At 39.0% G+C, this 14610-nt stretch overlaps 1 pseudogene; it reads left to right on the forward strand.

Annotated features, from left to right (window-relative positions):
• The first annotated feature begins 8442 nt into the window (after positions 1–8442).
• LOC143221061 (facilitated trehalose transporter Tret1-2 homolog) lies at positions 8443–13775 on the forward strand (annotated as a pseudogene).
• The last annotated feature ends 835 nt before the right edge of the window (positions 13776–14610 follow it).

Raw genomic sequence — 14610 nt, forward strand, 5'->3', positions numbered from 1 at the left:
TCGTATTTTGAATGAATAACGAAGTAATTAAAGCAATATTTGTTTGACAAATTTCCCCTTTCAAATGCGCCTTTCGGAAATTTTCCCTTTAAAGCGTAATTTTAAAAGCGGAAAAACGATATTTTTAATCTGTCAACGATTGTCCTGGACCATTCTCGAGAAACTCGAATTGACACTTGATCGAACACGACGAGAACACGCACAGAACTCGAACAGAACACATGCAGAACTCGTGTAAACTTCAGTTGCAAGAGAATCATTCGAAATTCGTGTAGAACGCAATTGGGATTCGGACAGAATTCATTCGGAATTACCGCGATCATATCAATTAAAACACTGAAAATTAAAATCATTCTAGATATTGGAAATTAACGCTAAAAATCTTTTTACCTACCTGTTTTTAGCACCAATATAATTACCAGTAGATTAAGAATTTTTCGCTTTAAAAAATGAGCTACGAGAAAAACGAAAAGTGAAAAGAGAAATTGAATGATCAGATGATATAAGAATTTAGAAAAAGTCAAACGAGCGAAAGAAATAACAATGAATGTACTTATTTTAAAGTAAATTTTCAAAGGGATCATTTCATTGATATATTTAGTGTTAAATATTGAAATAACATATTTAAGAATATCGATAGTGTAACGTATATCACCGTATTGAAAATTAAAATCATTGTAATTTCCACTGTCATCGTGTGTTTTCAATGATAAATATTATCATAAAAAATTAAGAAATTATGAAACAACGTTATACGTATTATCCGCATGTTCTTTTTTATTTATTTTGGTCAGAAATCGTGAACTAGATGTTGATTACTGGTTTGAATGAATTATCGAATACTCAAACCGAACTTCCGGTATTTATTGAAGTAGGCCATTGAGCTTATTCAATGTTGATCGCAGTTTTTTCAGAGAACTAGCATAAGAAGAGAATAATTCGTGAAAGATGTGGAATATTACGAATCCGGTTGTCAAAGGGGGGACACGTTCGAGAACATTCTCGGGCTGCCAAGAAAGATGAAAGTACGGTATAGCTAACGAACTGAAATGATCAAAGACAACGCTCTATGATACCGTGGCAAATTACAGGCTTACAAGAGTCCATGAAAACTATCTCGGGGATGAAAAGCTGCAACGAAATCAAAAGATCAACTAAAAACACCGTTGAGCGAAGGAAATTGGAAGAAAAGTCTAAGTAGCGAAGATTTGCCGAGATTTACCACGCACCAGGTCTAAGCTACTTTCTCGGGTTGCTGATCAAACATTTCCGAGAAATGTTTGGCTTATTTAGAAAAATTTCACTTAGCAGAACTTCTGATCCGGATGATAAATAAAGCAACGCGACAAAGGGTGTCTTTCCATGAAGCACGGGTGTTAGTGAATCCATTTTCCGAGTTAACGTGTTTTATACTTGGATCATAGCGAATTGCAGGGAGGATATTCAATTTAAAACTCAATTAGATTTTCATTTAACACGCTGCATGAAAAATTTTGTAACGGTCAAGATTGTTTTATAATTTATACTTCGTCTTATTTTCTACAATCTTCATTTTCTTCTTTTCCTAAGAGTTTCTTTGGTCTTTTGCCAAAGAATTTCCAGGGCATTTTTGCCATTGATATCGGTAAAATATTTTTATTTACTCAACGTTGCAGATTATGAAACTACTAGTAGTAGTGCTTTCTGCATCTTCGTTTTCATCATTCTTCTACTAACTTTCCAGTACCTAATTTCTAAAACTTTCTTTGGCTTTTTATCAAAGAATTTCCAGTACAGTTTGACCATTGATATCGATAAAATATTTTTATTTAAAAAATTTTGCAGATTATTAAACGACAAGTAGTACTACTAGTAGTAGTATATTCTACAATATTCATGTTCACCATTTTTCTATTAATTTCTTAATATCTAATTTCTATGATTCCCTTTGGTCTTTTACCCAAATATTTCCAGGGCAGCTTTATTACTGATATTGCTAAAATATTTTTATTTAAACAGCATTGCAGATTATTCAACTACCAGTAGTAGCCCATTGACGTAATATCCGGTCTACTTCATCTCGACTAAATTTCGTTAATTCCTTATGACCGACCACATGCATTGTTCCGAGCATAGATTATTCTCCTGTTAAACAGCTCTGGTTGTTTTGCTTCCAGTGCTATCTCCAATTACGGACCGGTCGGTCACAGTAGACTTTTGTAATAATTGCTCTCCACGGTTCTGAACAGCTGCAAACTGTATTATGCACATCCTACATGCAAATGCATATCTATCCGAGTACTCGGCAGAGTCTTCTTTAGGTGGTGATTTGGCCTTATCGCGTCGAGGGTCCTCGTGGAGGAGGGTCCTGTCTCTGACGTGCATCTTAAAAATGTTTTGAGATGTAAGTACGGCTTCTCGGACAGAATAAAAAGGTACATACGCTCGTATATGAAAGTCTTCCAACCTTTGCATATCCGTTTTTACCAGGTGATATATGCACATTACTCTGAAATCTTTGAAACGAAAAGGTTGTATTTAACTAGAAGGAATCTCAAGATCATAATCGATAAAATTTGGAAATAATTCAACGGCTTATAATTACAGTTGTACGACATGTATAATTGTATAAATCCCACAGTATAGAAATTGTAAGCCAACACACGATATATGTTGGTCGAGATTGATTTATTGCGTTATATACAAATCGCTCTAAGGAGAATAATCTTTCGAAGACTTTCTGTAAAATAAAACCGATGAAATCTTTCAGAACGATAGATAAAAATCGTATGATAATTAATTTCAGTACCTTATGAGCTATTTTAAATTTAACGTGTTAATTAATATCGATCGTTATTTAAAATTTAACCCATTAATTAATATCGATCTTCCAAATTTTGTTGAACAGTAACCGAAAGTCGTGCAAAGAGTTGTTGAAATTTAATTACCTATCATTTACAGCTGCAGGTGATGGTGATTGTACGTCGAGTACACAAAGCGAAATGAACGGTATTACTTCGACATTAATAAGAGTCATTGCTAATGCAAGAATTTTCTATTAATTTAATATCGTTCGAATTAGCTATTCTCCCGAGGCAATGAGCTTTATAATATATTTAATTGGGTAATCGAATCGCAGTATCGTAGCTAAAGCAATATATTCCCGAGTGAAAAAGAATCCGAATATTTAGCCTTTAATCTTTCAATTAAATATTATTCTAATATAGAATAATTATTATCAGCAAGTCAATCACTTATAAAAACTAAAAATTATTAAGCTTATGATAAAAAAAAGCATAATTATTGAGTTCTTATAAACAAAAAACTATTTAAGTTAATTCCTGAATAAGGTAATGACAAAATAATTGATAAAACAAATATAATTATTGGACTAAAACAAATATTGAACGATAACTAAATATAAATCATTCTATAGACTATAATTTTAAAGCATGTTCAAACGGTTATAATAATAATATGAATCCAAATTTATTAGGACCTTTATGATATTGAATATAAGATAATAATTTCTTTCAAATAAAGTTTAAAACGCATCTCTAATCATAAGTAAAATTCCTATAATTAAGAGATTTGATATAAAATAATAATAATTTTTATAAAATAAAGTACATGTTACAAATTTACTACATTTTTATAATCCTAAATTTATTATTTTTTAAATTAAATTAATGAATATATTATATATTATATATTTAATATAACTTATTTAGATTCTAAATTGAACCCACTATTGTTTGTTAAAATAATTTAACTGTTGAATTGTTAAATAATAATAATATATGATAACTATTATATATATTAAAAATTATAATTTTATTATGCAATAAACCTTATTGAGTAAACCTGCATTATTGATATAACATTCGAATATTGTATTGATGTTTTCGACTGACATCGTTGTTTGGAATTTTTAGTGCATAAATAATAAGTTTGGAATCAGCATTGTTGCTATAAAATTTGAGTATTCAATTGATATTTATTGAATAATTAAATATTAACCAATACGTAAACTAAATTTGAAATTTGCTATTGCATTGATTCGATAATCTAATTATAGAAATTTCATTTAATTTAATAAGTATTATTGGAAGTGTTCAAATTCCACTTTGTTCTTGATTACCTATAGCTATAACAGCTTCAACACCAGCTTCTTGATTAGTTAGTAATTAGAAACAAATTATAAAAATTTTACTGCATTCGTTACTTGATTGACCATAATATATACATTAATTGCAGCGAATTTTGAATTAGTTATTAGAGCAAATATTGCATATTCAACTTCAACACAATTAAGTTTTATAATAAATACTTTATCTATAAATTTAGAAAATTTTGCTTCTTTACATTTATATATTCATGCTATGTTTAAGACTTTTATATTTACACATGCAGGGAGATATATTCATTATTTAGATAATAATAATAATGTAACATCTTTAATGGATTATTTTACATTTTCTCGATTCAACAGTTTAATTTTTATACTTTCTTTAGTTCTGTCTTAATTACATTAATTTTAAAAATATTTTAATTAAGATTTTTGAAAAATTATATTTTACATAAATTAATATTTTGTTAAAAAGTTTAATATTTTATTACAATTTTATAAATTGATCCTTAATTCATGGAAATCTTAACTATCAATCTTTACTATCAATCACTAAAACTTATTTATATGTATGACATGATAATCGAAAATGGTTAATTAAATCAGTACCAGGTAAATTTATGGAATTACTACAAAAAATTGTATTCTATTCTTATTTAAAATTTATAATATCATTAGCTTAAACATTATTATAATTATAATTTTTAATCCTTCAATTACATTACTTTTTTAATTAAAAAAAAAAAAAAATTCAAGTCGGATAATATAATAGTATAAAATAAACTATACAAGGAACTACGTTTTAATACGCAGTCAATAAATATATTGCCAATAAACTACCTCTTTTTGGCTTTACCTTGTTCAAGTAACTTGCAAAAGGTATGGTATTAAAAATATTAAGTAAAATTTTACTTTTTTTAATATTTTAGAAATAATATTCTTAAAATTAATATATGAAGTCTGAAGCTTCATTTATTTTATTTCTTCTATGAACTCATACAATAAATAGATTTTCTATGTCGAAGTTCATAGTAATTTTTATTTTTATATAAAAGTTAGGATACGAAATTGTATCTTTGATTTCTTAAATCAATATTTTTATTAAGGTATTTAAATTATTTTAATGAATTAAAATGTTCGTTTAATCATTCAATTAATAAAATAGTAAATAAAATAAATAAAAGTTAAGAAATTAATAATTCTATATAATAATTTAAATTATTGAATGTTAAAATAATTGGAATCAATATAATAATATCTGCACCAGAAAGAAAATAATTAATGGCATTAATAGAAATGGAAAGAAAAATGGATAATGGCTTTAGAAATTATATTAAATACACATTCAAAAGGTAAATATTATTCCAATTTATTTATACATAATATAGATAAAAAATATATAGGAATTGAAATTATTGAAGTTATAATCAAAATTAGATCAATAAATATAGAATTTTCTATTAAAAATATTAAAATTATTATATATATATTTAATTTATAATATATTATTTAATTAAAATTTAAATGTATTATTTATAGTATATGTGTTATTTAAATAAAAATAAACAAATATAAGTAAAAATATAGAAGTAATCAAACTAAATACACAAAATGTCAGTATCAAATAGAAAATTCAAAACAAATATGATGAGATTTGAAAAATGATTTAATTTTAATGGCAAAAATTAATAAAGCAATATGAGAAATCCTATTCATACATGGAGTCCATGAAATCCAGTGATTATAAAATATAATGAACCAAGAATTCCTTCACAAATTGTAAAATATGATTGAATATATTCAAATAATTGAATCGTTATAAATAGTACGCTTAAAATAGAGTATAATTGATTAAAATTTATTAAAATTAAATATAAACTTATAACATATTGAATGTCTAAATCCTGAAAATTGAAAATAATAGTATCTAAGAATGCAATTTCTGTGAAATAAAATTTATAAATTCCTTGAGGTAGACATATATATCCAATTTCAATTGATGAAGGAAAGCATATATGAAAATAACATCAAAGAAATGAAGTAAATAAAAATAATGCTCATGTGACAAATAAAATTGTTCGAATTTTAAAACAACTTATTTCATAGTTAGTACGAAATACTTGATAAGTTCTTGCACGAATGATATCCCGTATTCACAAAATAATTATAAAACTATTAAATTTGGTCCAGATCTTAGTGTCACTATTTGATAAGGACAATTATTATTTTTCATTTAATTTTTAGTATTAGATGTAGTACAAAGTTTTTGATATTGAAGATACATATTTGAATTTATGATGTAAATCTTCTGATATTGTTAATATCCGTTGAATTCAAATACAAGAAACTGATAAATTAAGAAAATTATAATAAAATTTTCCATATAATGTTTAAATTAAATGACCACAAATTAAATTATCACATAATCGAATTGATGAAGCTAAGGATCGAATAATGTGTCATATTAGTTCAATAAATACTATAAAAATTCATATATATAAAGGTGAACTTAAAGGTACTAAATGAATAAATAATTCTTTATAAAAATTTATTAAGTCATACAAAATTAAATATATTCATAATGATAAAGATAATGAAAAATGAGATATTACGTGTCTACTCGGAGTAAAAATGTACGGAATAGACATAAAAAAATTTATTAAGGGTATGAATTAACAAATTTACAGACATAACAATATTTAATATAAATTTAGAAATTATTTGGAATACTAGAAATAACAATTTAAAGTATGGACTTAGAACTAAATGGCTAAAGAGTATACTGTTGGACGTTATTAAAACTCGGTGCTTCATTTGAAAAGAGAAATAAATTCTACCAGATTAATTGTATTTTTCAATATTTTAAATACCTGTCCGTATGATTATATGTACTCGTTTTTGTATCGACCATGTCACGGTATTATTCTTGTCTATTATCGATTTTTCCATTCACCGTCGTTTGCGATTTATTTAAATATATCACAAATGTTTATAACGATATTTTACTAATGAGATTAATGAAAATGATCACGTTGGACGTAAGGTTTTATGTGCGTTAAATTCTCTCTTTTCTTTTGAATATTTTCCAAACGAAAGATATAAACTCGATCATATCCACGCGCGTACGTGCGAGATGCAAAGGAACGGATTAAAAACAAAGATCATACGCCGATAAATTTTGAAATGATTTTCCGCATACTACGCAAGATGGCGTGGCGAGGCTGCCAGTCGGCCCGCGAATATGACGCGCAGTGCTCGTGCTCGTGCTCGTCGTTGCAAAATCCCATTTATTTATAATTATCGCGTTGTCAGGATTCGTGCAAGTGATTATTAGTGCGCGAACCAGTGGAAACGCAGGGAGAACGATTATTCGCATGCAAGCACCCGTTCTTATATACTTGGCGTACTTGCTACGACATTTCGACCGGTGAGTATTTGAAGTAACAACTTCCCTTATATTTAGCACGCGATCACATGGTTTTCTGCGTGTATCACGTAATCGGAAGCTTGACCCGATATAATTCTCGATTATAGCAATAATCGCGCGAAAAGAATCGATTACGCGGCATAACGTTACACGCTTTAAACGAGAATTATCGTATGTCCAGGTCAAATGTACAACGTGCTCTTCTATTTGCTTGTTGACAAACAACGCGTAACCTTGAAGAACATCGCTCCAAGGTCTCTAGCGTCGGAACACCCTTTCCCAAAGACGCGGCGTCTCTTCCCGAATGCTTTATATACAACGACATGTGTCCTCGATACCGCGAATCCGAAGGAAACGTATTTTTCTTATTAGCACGTGCGTTTAGTCATGAGTGATGACGAAGAAATGAAGGGTAGCAGCGTTGTCGCTCTGTTATTGTTTCTATTCGGTCGCGGTAATTAACGGACCACCACTTTTCTCGTCTGGTCGGCGGTGCGAAGGAATTTCCAAGCAATTCGTGGTAGCATAAGCTAGGTGGTCGCCATTAATCCTCGCGTATACTCCGTGACAACGAACAAATTAGTCGGCCTATTCGTCAAAAAGAGCATTTCCGTGGTAGGCGTGCATTATATCCGCGGCAGACCGAGCGCCACATGGTTCTTCGCGTGCAGACACGCCGGCGCATTACCTTCCAAGCGCATCACGCAAATATATCCGCATATACACTGTTGTTTAAGCATTAGCGCGAAAACTGAAATGGACTTTTATAATTCCAACGATGAGAATAATCGATATATTCTCGGAATCTCTCTGGGAAATTTTCCAATCGAAAACAACGCCGCACTCGTGTAACACATCGAAGAATTCGACGCGCGGTCTTGCCCGTTCAACTTTAGAAGAGTACAAAATGGCGGCAGGTATTCGTAGCGGAATTAAAGAAAAAAAACACGGTGGAAAAAAGCCAGCTGTTCCGTGGTACCGTGGAATATCGTTCTTCCGAATAACCGCGAAGCAAAAACTCGGGAACGCGAGTGCGAAAAGAGTCCGCGAGGGGGATAAGTTCCGATTCGATCCCCAATGTGGACCGAGTCTTGGAAATCGTTCGCCGTGTATCTTTAACGGTACGCGTCCGTTTGAAATTTTTCGCCGCGCCATCGGTGTCGAATTTTCGTGTTAACGTTTAAATCACGCCCACGCTGTACATCCGGGCATGGGCTAGGTCGAGAGCAAAGGACAAGGAGAGAGAGAGAGAGAGTGAGAGAGGGAGAGAGAGAGAATGAGAGGGGGGATATCGGGAAGGCGATCGCGCGTGAATGTCGAACGACTCGGTGATCGATCGCTTAATCGAGATTGCTTAATCGAGTTAGCACTGGCGGTCGAAGCGGTTTTCGCACGATCGGCCACGGGTAAGAAGCTCTGGAAAGCGGTTAGCGACTCACGCGTTATTGTTGGCCGACTCGAACGAACGTCTCTGCCACGTCGGCGGCAAAGTTATCGCGGCGTCATCGTTTAATGGCCTGTAATAAGCCGTCGCTGGAGACGGGCGAGATATCGAAAGTCTATGCAAATTTACGTGAGATCGGCGCCTCGCGTGTGTTTTCGAATTCATAAGCGGCGAGTGCGGCACGCGCCCGATATCCGAAAGTTCCGCGCCGAATATCCCCCTTCCGCGACAGGTGCTTATAATCACGCGCGAACAGTTCATCCCGATCCAAAAGAGAGAATTCGAGAAATCTGACGGGCGTCTCGGGTGCGATCGGTATTCTGCAAGGCGAACACCGTAATTCCGTTGCAATTTCCCCGCGTTTCGCGACGAATCGGGCAGTTTACCATCGCGATCTCGCAGCGCGGCAAGTTATTTCACGCGAAGCAACCTGGCTGCGACGAGATCGCCCAAAATTGCGCAATAGTTGCCGGCGCGCCCTGTATTATCCGCAATTATAGCTCGTATATAATTATATTCCCGGCGGCCTGACCGACATTCGGTGGGGAAAAAATCTCGCCGGGCGGAGAGAGAAAAGGTGTAAAAGTCTAGAAGAATTTTCATCGAGAGATTCTTTCGGGTACGGCACTGGAGAGCGTTAATGTCATCTGTGTTTCTCGCAGCCGCTGGCGGATCGGAACAAACGCTAGCGATCGTCGTAGATCTCGGCCGAGAAAAATCTTCGCGATCCGAGCGACACGCCGGTGTGTGATCTCCATGCTCCAACGATTTTCTTATGCCACGCGAGGAATCGTTAAATCGGAGCTCCCGACAGATACCGGGAGTGCGTTAGCGTCGTGCGTCATTGCAGTCTGAACCGGGCGATATAAATAACGAAATCGAACAGATCGATCATGAGAAAACTGAATCACGGATTCTGGAATCCGGGGCAAGTGCTCGCGAAGGTGCAGTGAATCATCAGTGGACATCAGGACCGTTTGGTTTTCGAGGATATCAAGGATTGCGAAACTCGTCGAGGACTCTTCTCGTTTTACCTCTTCTCGCGCGAATGAAAACCAGCGGAGAGATATGGTAAAGCAGACGAATTTGAAAGCTTAATAAATGACCAACGCGTCGCAAATCCGTTGCGATTGAGTAGCCTTCCTTTAATTTTCCCTTCCATCTGGCTAATTTTTCCAATGGTTCCGCAACCGGGACGACGCTCCGTATCGGCGACACGATATTCGAAGGGGAAACATGTCATGAAATCTCGGCGTGACGGTATCGAATCGCGCGGTATTCCTCGGCAGGGGAATCCATCGTGCCGTGATTTCGACTACGTGCAGCGTAAAATCGCTGGTTTCCGACACGGGAGGAAGTTCCGGAGCATTGTCATCCGCGCGGAGGAGCGATCGTTGAGGAGAGGATGCGTGCGCGAGCCTGGCCTGAGCGTTTAGTATCCCTCGGGAGGGCACGGAGCGAGAGACGGAGCGAGAAAGGAAGAGACCCCTTTCGATTTTCGGCCGACAATTTGTCCGACCATTGCAACCCGGTCCGCGCACCGTGATATACGTTATATTCCTTGATGCTGGAATTTGCGCTGCTCTAAGTCGCGAAATATACAACCGGCCCGTCGAACGATTAATTCAAGTTAATTTTCTTTTCGCTTCTCTCTCCCCTTCCTTCCACGACTCGTCCATTCCATTTGGTTTCCTAGTTCGCATTTATGAGTTCTCGGGGGGGGGGGAGGCAAGCGTGGCGGACAAAGCCACGTCTACGGTTTGAGTTAGGTCGGAGAAATACCGTTGCGTCGCGGGTCACCGGCAATCGGACCTTTTCTCTTTGCGTTTTCTATTCAGGCCTCGCACCGATATATACCCAGCGTGTCAATTATCGACGCGTCTTTACTCCGAAGGAACCTCGAGTAAGAGGAAACAGAAACATTCCTACTCCAGCCTCGTCCTTCGTCGGTCCTAGAATTTGAACAACCCCGATGGCAATGATTTTTTTCAGGTACTGGCGACCCTGCGCTGTCGATGGGAACGCTGTCCTCTGGCCGGCCTGGCGAAAGGTTACACCTCGCCAGCTCTGGACTCCATCCTGGACAACCGGTCATTCAACAACGCCAGCTGGTAACTACGTTTATCTGGTCCGCGAAAGTCGGTTTTATGGTAGCGGGCGAAAGAACGGGCCGACGCGGTGTAAAATAGGGAAAACGAAACTTGGCAAGTAATCGCGAGTTAGACGCGTCGTGTCCGCTAACGATTAGCGTCGGTTGGCAAATAAGCAAATTAAATAAGCCGGACAAGATATTTCGTCGTGCCGGAAATAAAGCGCGGCGAATATCTTAAATAATTGGCTTAACAGATGCATTAACGTCGCTCCGGTCCGTTTCAAGCCGGCTGTCGCGCGCTTTCTCCGCGATAGAGCGCGGTTTTATCGCGTCCCGCTATAAAGGAAACTCGCCACGCGAAGTGGCAAGAAACCATGCTCGTTAGTTATACACCCGTGGGTATCCGCCTGCAATATTCTTTACGTAACGTCGAAATTCACAATTTGCTTTTCGATCGGAGTAAGCGCCGATAAATCGCAGAGCCGGATAGCCCTGAAACGAAGCCGTGATCTACGCTTTTCGAGTAACGGCTCATCGGCGTATGGTTTAACGCGTGTCCTCCATGTGAAATCAACGCCGACGCCTTCGAATCGCGGGATGAAGCGGAGTTTCGAAGCGAATCGGATGACGAGAGACGGGGTGGTAGCGAGCCGTCGCGACGAAGCGCGTTGAACTCGTGGTCGGTGGACTATCCTTGACCCGGTTGGGAAGATGGATCGATCGATGGCTTAATGACGGGTACGAGTGCGACGGGGAGCACGCGGCCTTGTATTAGGTAGCGATTAGGTCCTCGCATAACGTTAGACCCTGGCATCCGTAATCGTATTGCCATTTGTCGCAGGTTGGCTTTCTCGGTGACGCAACAAGAAGCCTCGTGGGTCGCGTCGTTGTCGATGTTGGGCGCACGGTTCGGCGCAATGATCGGCGATTAGATAATGAGGAAGAGTCGCAGATTGGCGCTCCGGATTACGTCTTTGCCTCTGGCGGTCGTTTGGATCCTTACAGGCATCGCGCCCTGCGTCGAATTAGTCTACGTCACCATCTTCATCGCAGGCTTTTGCTGCTCGGTGATCATCATGACAGCCCAGGTATCCCTACTCCGTTCCCTCTTCGTTCCCTCCACGTCCCTGCTCCGAACAGATGTCGGGAATAACGGATGTTTCGTTTAGGTATACATATCGGAAATCTCGATGCCGGGAATCAGAGGCTGCCTGTCAGCGATGCTGAAGGTGCTCGGTCACGTCGGCGTGCTGTTGTCGTATATAGCCGGCACCTACTTGAACTGGCGGCAGAGCGCACCACTGCTGACCATAGCGCCGGCGATGCTCTTTATGGGAACTCTGTTTATACCGGAGACACCGTCGTATCTCGTTCTGAACGGCAAAGACGACGAGGCTGCCATCAGCTTGAAACGGCTTCGCGGTGATCACGTCGACACACGTCACGAACTGCAGGTAATTTTCAAACATGCCTCTACCGCTCCCACTCCTCTCCTCTCCCTTTTTCTCTCTGTCTCGATATCCATTTCAAACAGACGACTTTCGTTCGCGGTGCAACGATACACCTTGCTTTGTAATCAAACGACGATTCAGCCTCGCCGCTCTCTCCGTCTCTCTGACGATCCATCTCGGCTACATCGACTTCCGTACGATTGTTGCAGGTGATCAAAACGAACATTCTCGCCTCTAGAGCGAAGCAGTCCAGGCTGTCGTTCAAGAACAGCATGTTCACGCCCCGATTGTACAAGCTCATCGCGATCACGTGCGGGCTGATGTTCTTCCAGAGGTTTTCCGGCGCGAACCCCTTCAATTGTTACGCGGTGATTATATTTCGGCAGGCTCTGGGTGGCTTGAATCCTCGCGGCGCCACCATTGCCATCGGCTTCATGTAATTATTGGCTTCTCTGTTATCAGGTAAGGTAACTCGAGGCATTCGTTGTTCCAAGGTATTCACGAAATGACGAATATCAACGAATGACACCCCTGAAACGTAACGAAACGGATCGCGAATCCGATCGCGTTTCAGTCTCGTTCGCGCGGTATTCGCAGGATTCCTGATCGACATCGTCGGTAGGCTTCCGCTGTTGATAGTCAGCACCGTGTTCATGTCGCTGGCGTTAGCAGGTTTAGTCAGCTATGCGTACTACGTGTCGCAGACGCAAAATCTGGGCTATCCGGACTCGGCGGTGGTCGGCCAACACGATTGGATACCGTTGCTCTGCGTGTTCGTGTTCACGACTGCTCTAGCTTTGGGCATATCGCCAATTTCGTGGTTATTGATTGGCGAGCTCTTTCCTCTGGAGTATCGCAGCCTCGGCTCGAGCATCAGCACCAGCTTCAGCTACTTCTGCGCGTTCGTCGGGATTAAGCTGTTCATGGATTTTCAGCAGGTCAGGATCCCGTGTTTTTCCACTTTTCCGTCCGTTTCCGCTCGTTAACCGAGGATAACCCAGATTTCCCGCTGTTTCTCGCGTTGCAGACATTCGGGCTACACGGGAGCGTTCTGGTTCTACGCGGCGGTGGCGGTATGCGGCCTCTGCTTCGTGGTCTGCTGCGTGCCAAAGACCATGGGGAAGGAACTGGACGAAATGAACCCGGATTACGCGCAGAGGCCAGACCGAGGGCCTGTCGAATCTCGAGAAGTCGAAGAAGCCTCTGCCAAGCGGAGCCCACCCGAACTAGCACGATCCGCGACAGCTGTGTAACGCGAACCGCGAGTATCTCTCGGCCGATGCCCCGACCACGTCCGGGCAGTCCACCAGTTATCGCGGTAATCGTCGCAAACTGTCAGATTATTGCAACATCTTCGCGCAGAAGACGAACAGGGTCGACCGGAACGTGGAGAGCTTCACGCAGTCGCACTGACTGTTCGCCGCGCGTCGTTCCACCGAAGAAAGTTCACGCAGCAACGCGACTGCCACGCATCGCAGCAACGGCGACGTCATCGGAAACGTCTATCGGTTCCCGGATCGCGTAGAGCAACGTACGGACGCACGCGAGCAGGATCCGCGCCGCTACGCTCGCTTCTGCCGCGATTTGCTCACCGGCATTTGTATATTGTATTTTCATATAGTTTGTAGAACTCTCGCCCGCGACGGCTTTGCAGAAACGATGTCTGTATCTGTGATCGAACGCCTTGTCTTCACAGATGAAAATATTTCGTCGCGAATCAACGGGAAATCTTTCGTTGCGAGCTTTACGTTCGTCGTACCGTTTCAATCGTTGTGATTGAATCAATTCAATCTCTCTCTCTCTCTCTCTCTCTCTCTCTCTCTCTCTCTCTCTCTCTCTCTCTCTCTCTCTCTCTCTCTTCGATCGCTCAACAATTAGCCAGATGGCCCACGCTCTTTAATCCGTGTCGAGATACGTGAATCGAGGACCTCTAAATCTGACCAGTAACCACTTCGCTTTACGATTTCTAGCGTTACTACGAGAGTCTAGCGTAACTGAATAGCGAAAACGAAGGTTGCTTACGTTCGGCCTTGTATCGTAGGCGATGGAGTTAACACCTAACTTCGATTCATGCGTGAGATGATAAAA

This window comes from Lasioglossum baleicum, unplaced genomic scaffold, assembly GCF_051020765.1.
Source record: "Lasioglossum baleicum unplaced genomic scaffold, iyLasBale1 scaffold1859, whole genome shotgun sequence".
Taxonomy (NCBI): domain Eukaryota; kingdom Metazoa; phylum Arthropoda; class Insecta; order Hymenoptera; family Halictidae; genus Lasioglossum; species Lasioglossum baleicum.